The 10,747-nt window shown below is 62.5% G+C and overlaps 2 long non-coding RNA genes across 2 annotated transcripts; one reads left to right on the top strand and one right to left on the bottom strand.

Moving 5' to 3' along the window:
- Positions 1 to 6: 6 nt before the first annotated feature.
- On the top strand, positions 7 to 3,200 carry LOC125618092. The gene is made up of 5 exons (XR_007349329.1): positions 7 to 235; positions 341 to 656; positions 749 to 897; positions 1,769 to 2,412; positions 3,080 to 3,200. It is a non-coding gene; the product is annotated as an uncharacterized LOC125618092 (long non-coding RNA).
- On the bottom strand, positions 1,745 to 10,642 carry LOC107157041. The gene is made up of 4 exons (XR_007349330.1): positions 5,691 to 10,642; positions 4,144 to 5,424; positions 3,121 to 3,965; positions 1,745 to 2,731 (listed from the first exon to the last, which is right to left on the bottom strand). It is a non-coding gene; the product is annotated as an uncharacterized LOC107157041 (long non-coding RNA).
- Between the last annotated feature and the right edge of the window lie 105 nt (positions 10,643 to 10,747).

Raw genomic sequence — 10,747 nt, forward strand, 5'->3', positions numbered from 1 at the left:
CAGGGTGGGGCCCCCGGGCTCAGCAGGCGCCCCCCTCCCCGGCACTCTGGGCGCCCACTCTGAGCGTGCGGGTCTGGGAACACGGCCTGGCCTCGCCGGACCCTGTCTCTGGGACAGTTTTCTAAACTCAGCTCTGACAAAAAGTAAATTTATGACAGATTTATCTGGAGGAGGAGGCGGCAGTGGAGGGTGACACCCTGCGAGCCATGAGCGGAGAGCCCGAGACACAGAGCAGGTACTGCCAAGAGTGGGACACGTGGTCAGACCCCCGTGACAGATGGGTCGGCAGGGCGGCCGACGCGCCTGGAGGAGATGAAAAGCGTCCATTTCCTTCCTCCAGATAAACACGCCAGCAGCCAGATCCCTCCGGGATGACAAATGGCTTCCTCTCCACGGTGGGGGTGCACCTCGGAGCAGCCGGAGCCCGCACCCGGCAGAGGCCCCACAAGGCCCCGCAGGGAGACGCTGCTGCCGCAGAATCCCACAACCCTGGCCCGTCCCCAGGCACCGGGATGCCGCCCTCTTCATGCCAGCCCCGCACGACAGGGAATTACAGTGAATTGGGGACCGTGTGGTGACACGCTGCCCGTCCCCGGGAGCGAGTGAAGGACCTCCCGGGACAATCAGATCCCTGGAAGTGGGGGCAGGAGCCGGAGGTGACTCGGTGCTCCCTGGGGACAGGAAGTGTGCTGGCCCCACCTTTAGGAATCGAGGGTCCACCCCTGTCCCTGGGCTTCTTGCTCCCCAGGAAGGTGGACGGGCAGTGGCTGAAGTCCAGGTCCCCTGCCTTCAGGAAGGTGGCCACCCCCACGAGACGAGCATGGCAGCTCCGGAAGGACATGGAAGGGCAAGGGGAGCCCAGGGCAGTCCACTGACAGCGCTTTTAAACGAGTCCAGGTGAAGCTATTTATACAGAGTCCAAATCAGGGGCATATGCACGGCCCCCGGGCTCAGGGTGGAGGCGGCAGAGCCCCCCTCGCGGCTCACAGCTCCGTTTGCTCATCTGCCTCGACATCTGAGATGCTTTTGTGGGTTCCTGCCCCGGAGGAGATGAGGGCTTGTAGGAAGCCAGGGGACCAGTGCAGGGCTGACGGAGGCTGCAGCATGGAGGCCCACAGAGGCTGTAGGGTGGAGGCCCACAGAGGCTGCAGTAGAGGGCTGACGGAGGCTGCAGGGTGGAGGCCCACACAGGCTGCAGGGTGGAGGCCATGGCTGCTGAGCCCAGGAGGCAGGCCACACGGGAACAGCAAATGGATTTAAATGACCATCGGTGGTCACCAGAGCTGGGCCCGGGAGGGTTGGGGAGCAGCCACCAGCAGGTAGAGTCTCCTCCTGGTGAAGAAGTGTTTTAGAAGTTGATGGAGGTGGCAGCTACCTGGCGTGAGGGACACCCTGGATGGCTCAAGTCCCAGCCGCCCACCTGCAGCCCTTGGAGAGGGAGGCGCCCGGCCGCCAAGGGCCTGCGTCAGCCCCGCCACCCGAGTCCCAGGGCCACGTCGGACTGAGACGCGGGCCAGCAGGCTCTTCAGACAGACAAGTGGGGGGCCAGGGTGGGTCAGGGCCTTGTGACGCCCTGCGGGAGCCTCAGTCGGCCAGCACAGGGCCGAGCAGCACTGCCCCCGGGGCTGGGGACCCGGGCTGCAGAGCGCTCGACCTCCTAACGCACCAGGGACCTGCCCCTCAGCCCCAGGGAGGACCAGCGGGAAATTCAGGGGTAAAACAGAAAAGGCTCTTTGGAAACCTGTCTGCTTGCTTTCTTTTAATACAGAAAGGATGAAGCAGTGAGATGAAGGGATTTAGGGGGTGGCTGGTGACGGGGACACGGAGAAGACTCAGTCATGAGAGGAGCCGCCTGAGCCAGCCTCTGAGCGGGGGACTGGCCCTGGCCACCTCGTCCGGGGATTTCCGGGTCTGTGAGGGACAACTGTGACCACAACAGGCCGCACCAAGCCCAGGCTCTGGCCCCAGCTGCCCCCAGGACAGAGTGGCCGCGGCTAGCCCGCGCGTCCCCCCTGCCGCAGGCCCTGGCCGCAGCTGGAAATGGGCCAGCTCTGACCCAGGGAGGCCCTGAGTCCCGGGGCCCGACTCTTGTCTCACCAGAGGACTCAGGCCTCGAGAGCCACCAGGAGCCTGGCTGACCTCGAGGAGCAGGGTCCCTCCCGCCACTGCCTGCCTCGGACGCGACGTGAGCAGGAGGTCCTCTCAGGCACTCGGGGGTTACTGACCGCGTGGTCATCTCAGCACCGTGAGCTACTGGTCAGAGCGCAATCGGGGCTCCCACGAGCAGATGTGGGCCTGAGTGGCTTCGGTGTATGGACCATCAAATAATGACAAGAGAAAACGGAGCCCCCCCAGGGCGGGAGCAGGACACGTCACCCAGCCGGGAAGCGGCAGCCCAAAGACAGGACCCAGGTGGGCTTGTCCAGAGCCCTCACCTCTGACCCCAGGGCACCCCCTGTTGTGGAGGAGAGAAGGGATACAGAAAGGACAAGGGGACAGCCCAGGGTGACCCAGGGCTGGGGCTCGTCCACCTGCTGGAGCCCCTGTGACCGTGGGCCAGCCTGGGTCCTCCCGAGGGAGAGGGCGCCCCTGCAGGGCAGTGGCAGAGCCCTGGTGGCCTGAGGTTGTCGGAGTGTCCGCGTGCTGCTGCCCGACCTCTCAGTGTGGAGGTGGTTGGGTGGCGGAGACGCTGTCCGGTTGACAGGGGCCTCGTCTGACTCTCCCCGGGGTCCTAGCATCCAGCAGGAGGTAGGCTCAGTGGGTCACCGCCTCCAGGGCCCCAAGGGGGTGGCCAGATCATGGCAGCACAGGACGCCACCCCTGGTACCACCCTGCCCCAAGTCCCGGAGACCCTCCGAGCCTCCGAGCCTGCCTCCTCTGCCCTGGACCCCCAACCTGCACAGGGTGGTCTCCTCCTGGTGCCCGTCCCACCTGCCCCCTGTAGAGACACTTGGCCCCGCTGTCCAGGGCTCAGCTCCTCCCTGGGGAAAGGACCCCACCAGGGCTACAACAGCATGAAAAGTGGCCCCAAAGCCGTGTCCCCCCGACCCCCAACCCGCGCATGTGACTATATCGGCAGGTGTGATGGACTGAAGGGTCTCGCGAGATGGCCCTGACTACCTGGCTGGGGCCACCTCTGTAGACAAGGTCCTCGTCCGGCCTGCGGGGGTTCTGAGACACTCCAGAGGGGGCCAGGCAGAACCTGGTGACACAACCTCCAGCCATCGTCACCTGGAGCCCGGAGCGGAGAAGCCGAAGGACCCTCCCCAGAGCCCCTGGGAGCCTGGCCCTGGGACAGGAGGGCTCTTAATGACCTCTGGTGTCAGCCCTGTGGCCTTGGAGAGTGAGGGATGGGCCTGGGGTGCTGAGCCGCCCACCTGTGGGCACGGCCCCTGCAGCTGCAGGCAATGAATCGGGGGCCTTGCACTCACACTTTGGGTCCCTGCCCCTCCTCCCTGCAGGGGCCAGCAGCTCTGGGCCGTGGTCACGTGGACCCGCCTAGACAGGCTGCGCTCCAGAAGCTGCAGGCGGGGGCACGGCCCTTCCGGTGGCCCAGAGCCCCTGATTACCACAGCAGCCGGAACTCAAGGAGGCCGGGGCTCGAGGCCTAAGCAGGGACCAGGAGCTGTCCCCCAGAGAAGAGCCCCCTGTGTGGCTCTCTCCTGCTCTGTGAGGCGCGCGGCAGTGTCCAAGGACCAGGAGCCCGGGCACCGCTCAGCTGAGTTCTTGCTGGGCCTCCTGTGGCCAAGAGCAGTGTTCCTCACGGGAGGGGGGGATCGACTGGGCAGGGCCCAGCCCCCCACCTCATTTGTTTCCCTGCAGCTGGAGAATCCGTGGCAGCTTGATGCGTCAAGCCAGTCGGGGGTCTTTGTAGTGTGGCTTCCCAACTTCAGGGAAGGCCTGGGCCTGGCCCAAGGGTCTCTCCTGATTTGTCCAGGCCCACCATGGGTTTTTCTGATGGTAAACTGTAAGACAATGGGGGGCTCTTAATGACCTCTGGAAAAGCTGCCTCCTCTTTGTCCTCTGGCGTAAGAAGCCGAACATCATCAGGGGAGTTGTCCTCACATCACTTCTATTAGTTACAGTAGGTCACAGGCTCTGCCCATGCCCCAGGGTAGGGAGTCACACAAAGGTGGGACTTACCAGCCGAGGAGGCGAGATCACCCAGGGTGTGTCCGTCACTGGAGATTGCTGGCTTATTTTTGCAAACAACAACACATGCCTGTGAACAGGGCTCAGCCCTCCCTGGGCCTCGGAGTCCTAGAGGATCTTGCAAAGCACTTCTGATACAGGGCCAGCAGGGGGCGTCCCTCCAGGCTGGCTGAGGCAGGGTGGGCCGGGCCCCAGGAAAGCCAGTCACCAAATGAGCCTCTCAGGATGGTTCCCCTCCTCCTGGGCCCAGGGTGTCCACCACCCCGATCTGCCACCGGAGATCCTGCCCACAGGAAGCCCGGGTGTGCCTGCGTGCTTGAGTGAGTCACTGTGAGTCCCAGTGTTTGGGGACCACAACACTCTGATTACAGGGTTTCTAGGTGTGGCCGGCCCCTACTGTGACTGCCCCTCACCCAGGCGCCCAGGGTGCCCCTGCTGCTCTGCTGGGTGGGCAGGATGCAGGAACAGTGGGATGACGAGTGAGTCACCAGGGCCCCTGAGCCCTGGGTGAGGATCCCGCCCCCCCCCCCAGCCCTGGGCCCTGGGATGAGGGGGAAGCAGGAGTCCCGGAGGCACTGGGCTTGCCCTCTCTGATGGTCAGTTTAACTGGTGACCTCAGCCCCAGGGACGAGCAGGCGTCTGCTCCTGATGCCCCGTCTGCCTTCGGTGTGACCGTCCCTGAGCTGCGCTCGTCGGCTGGGGGAGGAGCAGAGACAGTCACCTGGTCCCACTCAGCCCTGGACCCTCCGCATCTCCACCTGCCGGGTTCCCTGTTGGCGAGGCGCAGGGGCCTGCATCCGTGTGGACCCCGCACGGCGGGTGGGATGGGGGGCAGTGGGGGCAAGCCGAGGGGGGCTGCCCGGGAGGCGCAGGGGAGAAGGAAGGGCCCCCACTGGACCCTTCTCTGTCCCCCTCTGCCAGGCAGGTTGAGGTCCACATGATTACGACAAGTTCTGGGGGCTCCCCCGATTCCACGGATTCTATCCCCCCAAAATATAGGCTAGAAATATTATGGGATGGCTGAAACAGAGCAAAGGCAAAATCTGGGGAGCACGGTTCCCCTCTGAGCCTTCTGGGGCAACAGCCCCCCCAGGTCAGCACCCTGGGTCTGGGCACACGACCAGGTCACCCCAGGGCTGGCCAGACCCTCTGGTGGCTTTCCTGGCAGCTGACCACGGCCCCGGTCTCTCTGAGCAGGGCCGGTGGAGGGTTCTGGCCGGTCGGGCTGGTCCAGGGACATTTGCTGTCCACCCCGCGGCCCCTCGCTGAGATCTGAGGGGATGTGAGGCAGGGCTGAGAGGCTGAGGGTAGACATCTGAAGCCGGCCTCGATTCTGGGGCTTCGCTGGTCCCTGTGATCCCGGGAAGGAACGTGAGGCAATAAATGGTAGAACGCGGGCCATGCGACTTGACCCCGGAGTCCGGCCAGTCCTACAGGCTCTGGGACCCGCTGTCCCCCTGTGCCCTCCCCCATCCCAGGCCCTGCAGCGCCAGGCAGGGGTCACTCCCCCGGCCCACCCCTCCTGGCCCGTCACCCACCCTGCAGCCGGGAATGTCGGGAGTTTGCTTGGGTCCCTCAAGAGCAAAGAGGGGACCTGACATCAAAGAGGTTTATCCGGGGGCAGCAAGAGGAGGCAGAGGGCCTTCAGTGGGTCAGATGCACATGCAGGGCGGGGGGCCAGGCAGGAGGACTCTCACGTTGCAGCTCAGTCACACCAAAGGATCAGGCAAGCTCACTCTAGAAGAGGAAAATGCAGTTGCATCTCAGTTAGAATAACCAAGGAAAATATGAGGAATCCATCCCTATAATCTGCAGAATGAGAAAACACGGAGAAATAGCAACAGGGAAAAGTGAGAGTATGACGCTCAGCTCCTGGAAAACGAACCTGAATATTCAGATGAAACCAAGTCTAAGAAAACGTGAATCATAAAACTTAACCCCAGAAGAGACAGCAAAGAATCCTACCCAGTCACCTCTTTAAAAATAAAATGACGTTCTGAAGTAGATCCCCCACCCCACACCCAGAGAGCACCGTGTCGGGATTCCACGTGGGGATTCTGTCACAATCTGGGGAGAAAGGAGATCCGATGCCATTTAAGCTGTTTCAGGGCATGGAAAAAGTAGGGGGTCTCCAGAGTCCTTACAGAAAGCTAGTGAGGTACTGAAACAAAATCAATAAAGACAGAAAACACACACACACACACACACACACACACGCCCTCCAGGCCCATCTCTTGAGCATGTCAATTCAAAAGTCTAAGATATGATACAACTCGACGCACACATTTGAGAGATGCAGAAAAAGCACTGGATCTAATCTAACACGTTTCACAATTACATAGCCATCAGCAAACCAGGAAGAGAAGACACTGCTTCAGCCTGAGCAAGGGCATCTGTGAGAAGCCCCCCGGCTCAACGGTGCTGGTGGGGAAAGTCCGAACACCTTCCGCCAAGAACAAGGAGAAAGCGAGCCCCAGCTGCCCTCATCCCCGCTGGAGCCGCCAGCCAGGGAGATGAGGCAGGGCAAAGGCACAGCGTGAAACCAGTGTGGACGGAGGGAGCCCCCCGGGATCCGCCTTCATCGGATCAGTGTGGCTGGAAACAAGACCGATATACAGAGCCTCGCTGCCTTTGTGAGGTTGGCAACGAACAACGCAGAAATATCAAGAGGACCCCACGGGAGGGGGAGGGATGGAGAACAACCCAGGGTGAAATAACACACGCCGTCAGCTCGGCCTGGCCACTCCATGTGGTCCCCCACTCCAGGGCGCCGCGAGGTGCACCGTCAACATCTGCCTTTTTGACCACTGAAGACATAATGCAAAGAAGGATCGTCATCCAGAAAGCAGAAACAAACAACCCCCTGGGACAGCAGCCCAAAGAACAGAGTGCTCTGGAATAAGATCGAGCAAAACGCTTCAAGACAATGTCTCTAAACATTGTGCAGGTGGGGGTCCTGCGCTGGGGTGGGCGTCCAGCGGGATGGAGGTGACCTTGGAGCAGCACTCGGAGGACACAGAGAAGACTCTGTGCTCTGGAGTCCTGCGCGCAGGTTTGCAGGGCCATTCGGGCTGCCCGGGACCCTGTCAGATGCACCCCAGGTCACCTCTGCTCCAGCCCAGCCAGCAGCCAAGCCAGCCCCCGAGCCCCGATATTCCTGTGGCCTCGAATCAGGTGACGGGGACATTGTGACCCAGCAGCAAGGTGGCATCACGGTGGCCGTGCACCAAATGGCCTCTGTGTGTCATCGGTTGTCCCGCAGCCTGTCATGGGCCTCGGTCCTGCTGTTAATGATCCTATAAACTCTCCCGGGGGCAGGGATCAGCCATTCGTTCACGGTGCATCGGGTACTTCTCTATTCATCCTAGAGCGGTTTGCAGGAGAAGACAGAATCACGGACGTGGAAACATTCCTCAAGTTGACGGGCAGACCTAAAGAATCTTTTTAGAAATACTTTTCTGCTTTTTATTTTCCTCTGAATTTTTTTCTTTTTTCAAAGCGATCTCAGTCGAAAGCCGAGCGGGTGCTGAGACTCAGTGGACCCACAGCGACCAGGATGACCTTGGAAACCCGGGGAGCTCCACCGCGGGAGCTCAGCATGGCCAGAGAGGCCGCTGGGGAGGCCGTGCAGAGTCAGGGACAGGCCCTCGCACTCGCGTCAGCTGGCGTCTGAGGAGGTCCCGAGGCCATCCACCAAGTGCCTGACATCGGCTGCCTGTCACCAGGAGCAGAGAGCAGTCACTTCTCGTCTCAGAGGCACCAAGGAGAACCACGTGGCCCTGTCAGGAGGGTCCAGGGCATCACTCAGAGGCTCCTTGGTGGAGACGTCCCCGTGGCCATCAGTCCCTCCGGAAGCCAAAGCAGGTGCTGGTCTGCACCCACCCTCGGGTGCTGCCTGCCGCAGCACAGGGCCCAGCCGCCCCCAGGGCAAGTGCAGCGGGTGGGGGTGACCAGGGGCAGGCCACACGCCCGTAGCACGGCGAGGGCACTTGCTGGGTCTGCAGCAGCCACGTTGTCCACAGGACGTGAGGCCCCTGCCCTGGGAAGCGGCTTTCCGGGCCGAGTGGGTAGAAGAGCACAGGCCACGCAGCCTCCCAGCACCGCTCCACGCAGGAAAGAGGCCCCGCCAGCACTGGGGCCGGGATGGTGGCCACCTGGCCTCGAGAAGGAGGCTGGACCTGCCACACGTCAGGCACGAAAGTCCCCTCAACTCAAGCCTGGGCCTGGGCGCAAAGGATGAGACCCTGCAAGTCCTGCTAGAAGGCAGGGTGACGCTCGGGACCTCAGGCCCCAGCTCCAAGTGCAGCAGGGCTGGGTGGGGCTCAGCGGCACAGCGCTCGCCTCGCCCGTGAGGCCCTGGTTTCCATCCTCAGGCCCACATAAAAAATAGACAGATAAAAGTAAAGATACCGTGTTCATCTAAAACAACAAAAAATAGCATTGGTCAGAGGTACCACATGATCCAGCAGTTCCCATGACCCAGAGGAATAAAAACACATATCCACACAAAACTGTGCGCAGGAACGCCCTACCACCCCCAAAGCAGAAGCAACCCAGGTGTCCAGCAAATGCTTAAGTGGAATATTATTCAGCCACGAAAAGGGATGAGCACCAACACCTACTATGACACGCACCATGATGCTAAGTGGAAAAGGCCAGTCTTAACAGATCCCAGGTCACATGATCCCATTTTGTCTGAATAAGCAAAATCCACAGCGCCCGAAGGTAGATTAGTGCTGCCTGTGGCTGGGGTGGGGAAGAGTGGAAAACAGCTGCTAGCGGGGCCTCCATCTCTTTGGGATGAAGAAAATAGTCTGAAACGAAGTTGGGCTGGTTTATCCGACTCTGTATGTGTCCTTTGGATGGTCTGCGGATCATCTCTCCATCAAGCCACAGAGAGAGAAGGGAGAAGAGCACAGGACTTAAAAGGACAATGGTTCATTTGTCCCTCCGGGGTCCGCGGACACGCTCTGCCACTCTCACTCAGGGACCCTCTGGAACGCTGCCCTCTGCTGGCCGGGCAGAAGACGGCGCTGTGCGCTCTCCAGCTGTCAATCAGGTGCTGGGGGCGTGGTCTTCCCTTCCTGGCGGCTGCTCCTGGCTCGGCCCTGACGCCCCCCCCCCGCCCCCCGGCCCACGTTTATCCGACAGGAACACACTTCACCCGAGCAGCAGGGAGTCCAGGCCGGGTGGACGGCCGCAGCGTCCCTCCATCCCTCTCCCATTTGGACACCCCAGGATTCTGCTGTCACACACAAGCTACATGAACAGCGGCTCTGTGCACAGGCTGCGGGAGTCAGGGCCCTGGGCCACGCACCTACGATGGCCACGCGACCTGCTCTTGGGAGGACAGGGCCCCTGGACCCCGGCCGGCCTCTCCCCGCGGCTGGCTGGGCCCCCTCCTTCCTGGTCAGTGGCTCTTGCTGTCCTCCCTGGTGCCTGAGTCCAGTGGGCACTGCTGTGGCAGCATCAAGGAACCCGGGCCTCCCGAGCGGCCGGGGGCGGGGGCCAGGAGTGGCCTTGCTGGAACGAGCCCTGGCCACCGTCCCGTCCCTGGATCTCTTCAAACAGCAACGACAGGGAAGCAGCAGCCGTGCCAGGCCCTGTCACGGCGCCATCATCGCTGACGTCCTGCTCCTCCTCGGGAGCATGGAGCGCCTGCTGTATGCGCGCCCATCTTGAGAGGCTGCTCTAGTCGGGGCCGTTTCCGCCTCTTTCTCTGACCTGGCCCGGCGGCCCCAGCACACACACTTCCTGTGCGGAGGGTCAGGGGCAGGAGGCCGTGTCCCTGGGTGGGCCCTAGATCAGAGAGCTTCAGATCCCCGGCCCTGGGGCCTCCAGACTCCGGGGTCCACAGACGGTCATCGGGATTCCCAGCAGTCAGTGGTCTGGGCTGCTCCCCGCCCCAGTGGGGACCCAGGAAGTTGGGGACGGGCCAGCATCCCCCCCCCGGGTTCTCGAGGCCACAGGGCTGCACGTGAACCACCCAGCAATAGCTGGGCACCCCCTACCCCGTGGTGGCCAGACCCGACGTCCCCCAGGAGGTCCGCTGCCAAGCCTGGAGCCTGGTGTCCCTGTGGGGAGACACATCTGTGCAGTGCCACCCCTGGGCCCTGCCCAGGGTCTCGGGCCCTTCTGGCCACTCTTGGGGCCAGGCCAGGCCGTGGGGTCCTAGGGGGACCCCAGCCACCCCCTTGCCTGATCCCCTCCCTGTGGCTGTGAGTGGGCCACGTGGTCCTGGGAGAGACCTCAGGACGGTCAAGCCCCAGCAGACGCCAGGGCTCGTTAGCGGGGCCACCCGGGGGGTTTCCGGCCAAGAGGGGGAGGGGACGTCCCTTTCAAGTCTCTTCTCGGTGTCCCCAGGGCTGTGACCCGGGAGCGGCTGTTTCTGGTGTTTGAAGCTGGTCTGTGGTCAGCAATCCTCCTCAGAGATAGTGAAGTGGAGGGGTCCGAGGGACACGCACCCCGCAGAGCTGTCCCTCTGAGGTGTCTCCGGGCCCTGGGCCCGGGCTGCGCCCTTCCGCCTGGATGGCACTTGCGGGTGACCGACGGGGGCCGCACCCCGGAAGGCGCACCTGTCTCCGTGCCCGGCCGT

Source organism: Marmota marmota, unplaced genomic scaffold, assembly GCF_001458135.2.
Source record: "Marmota marmota marmota unplaced genomic scaffold, marMar, whole genome shotgun sequence".
Lineage (NCBI taxonomy): Eukaryota > Metazoa > Chordata > Mammalia > Rodentia > Sciuridae > Marmota > Marmota marmota.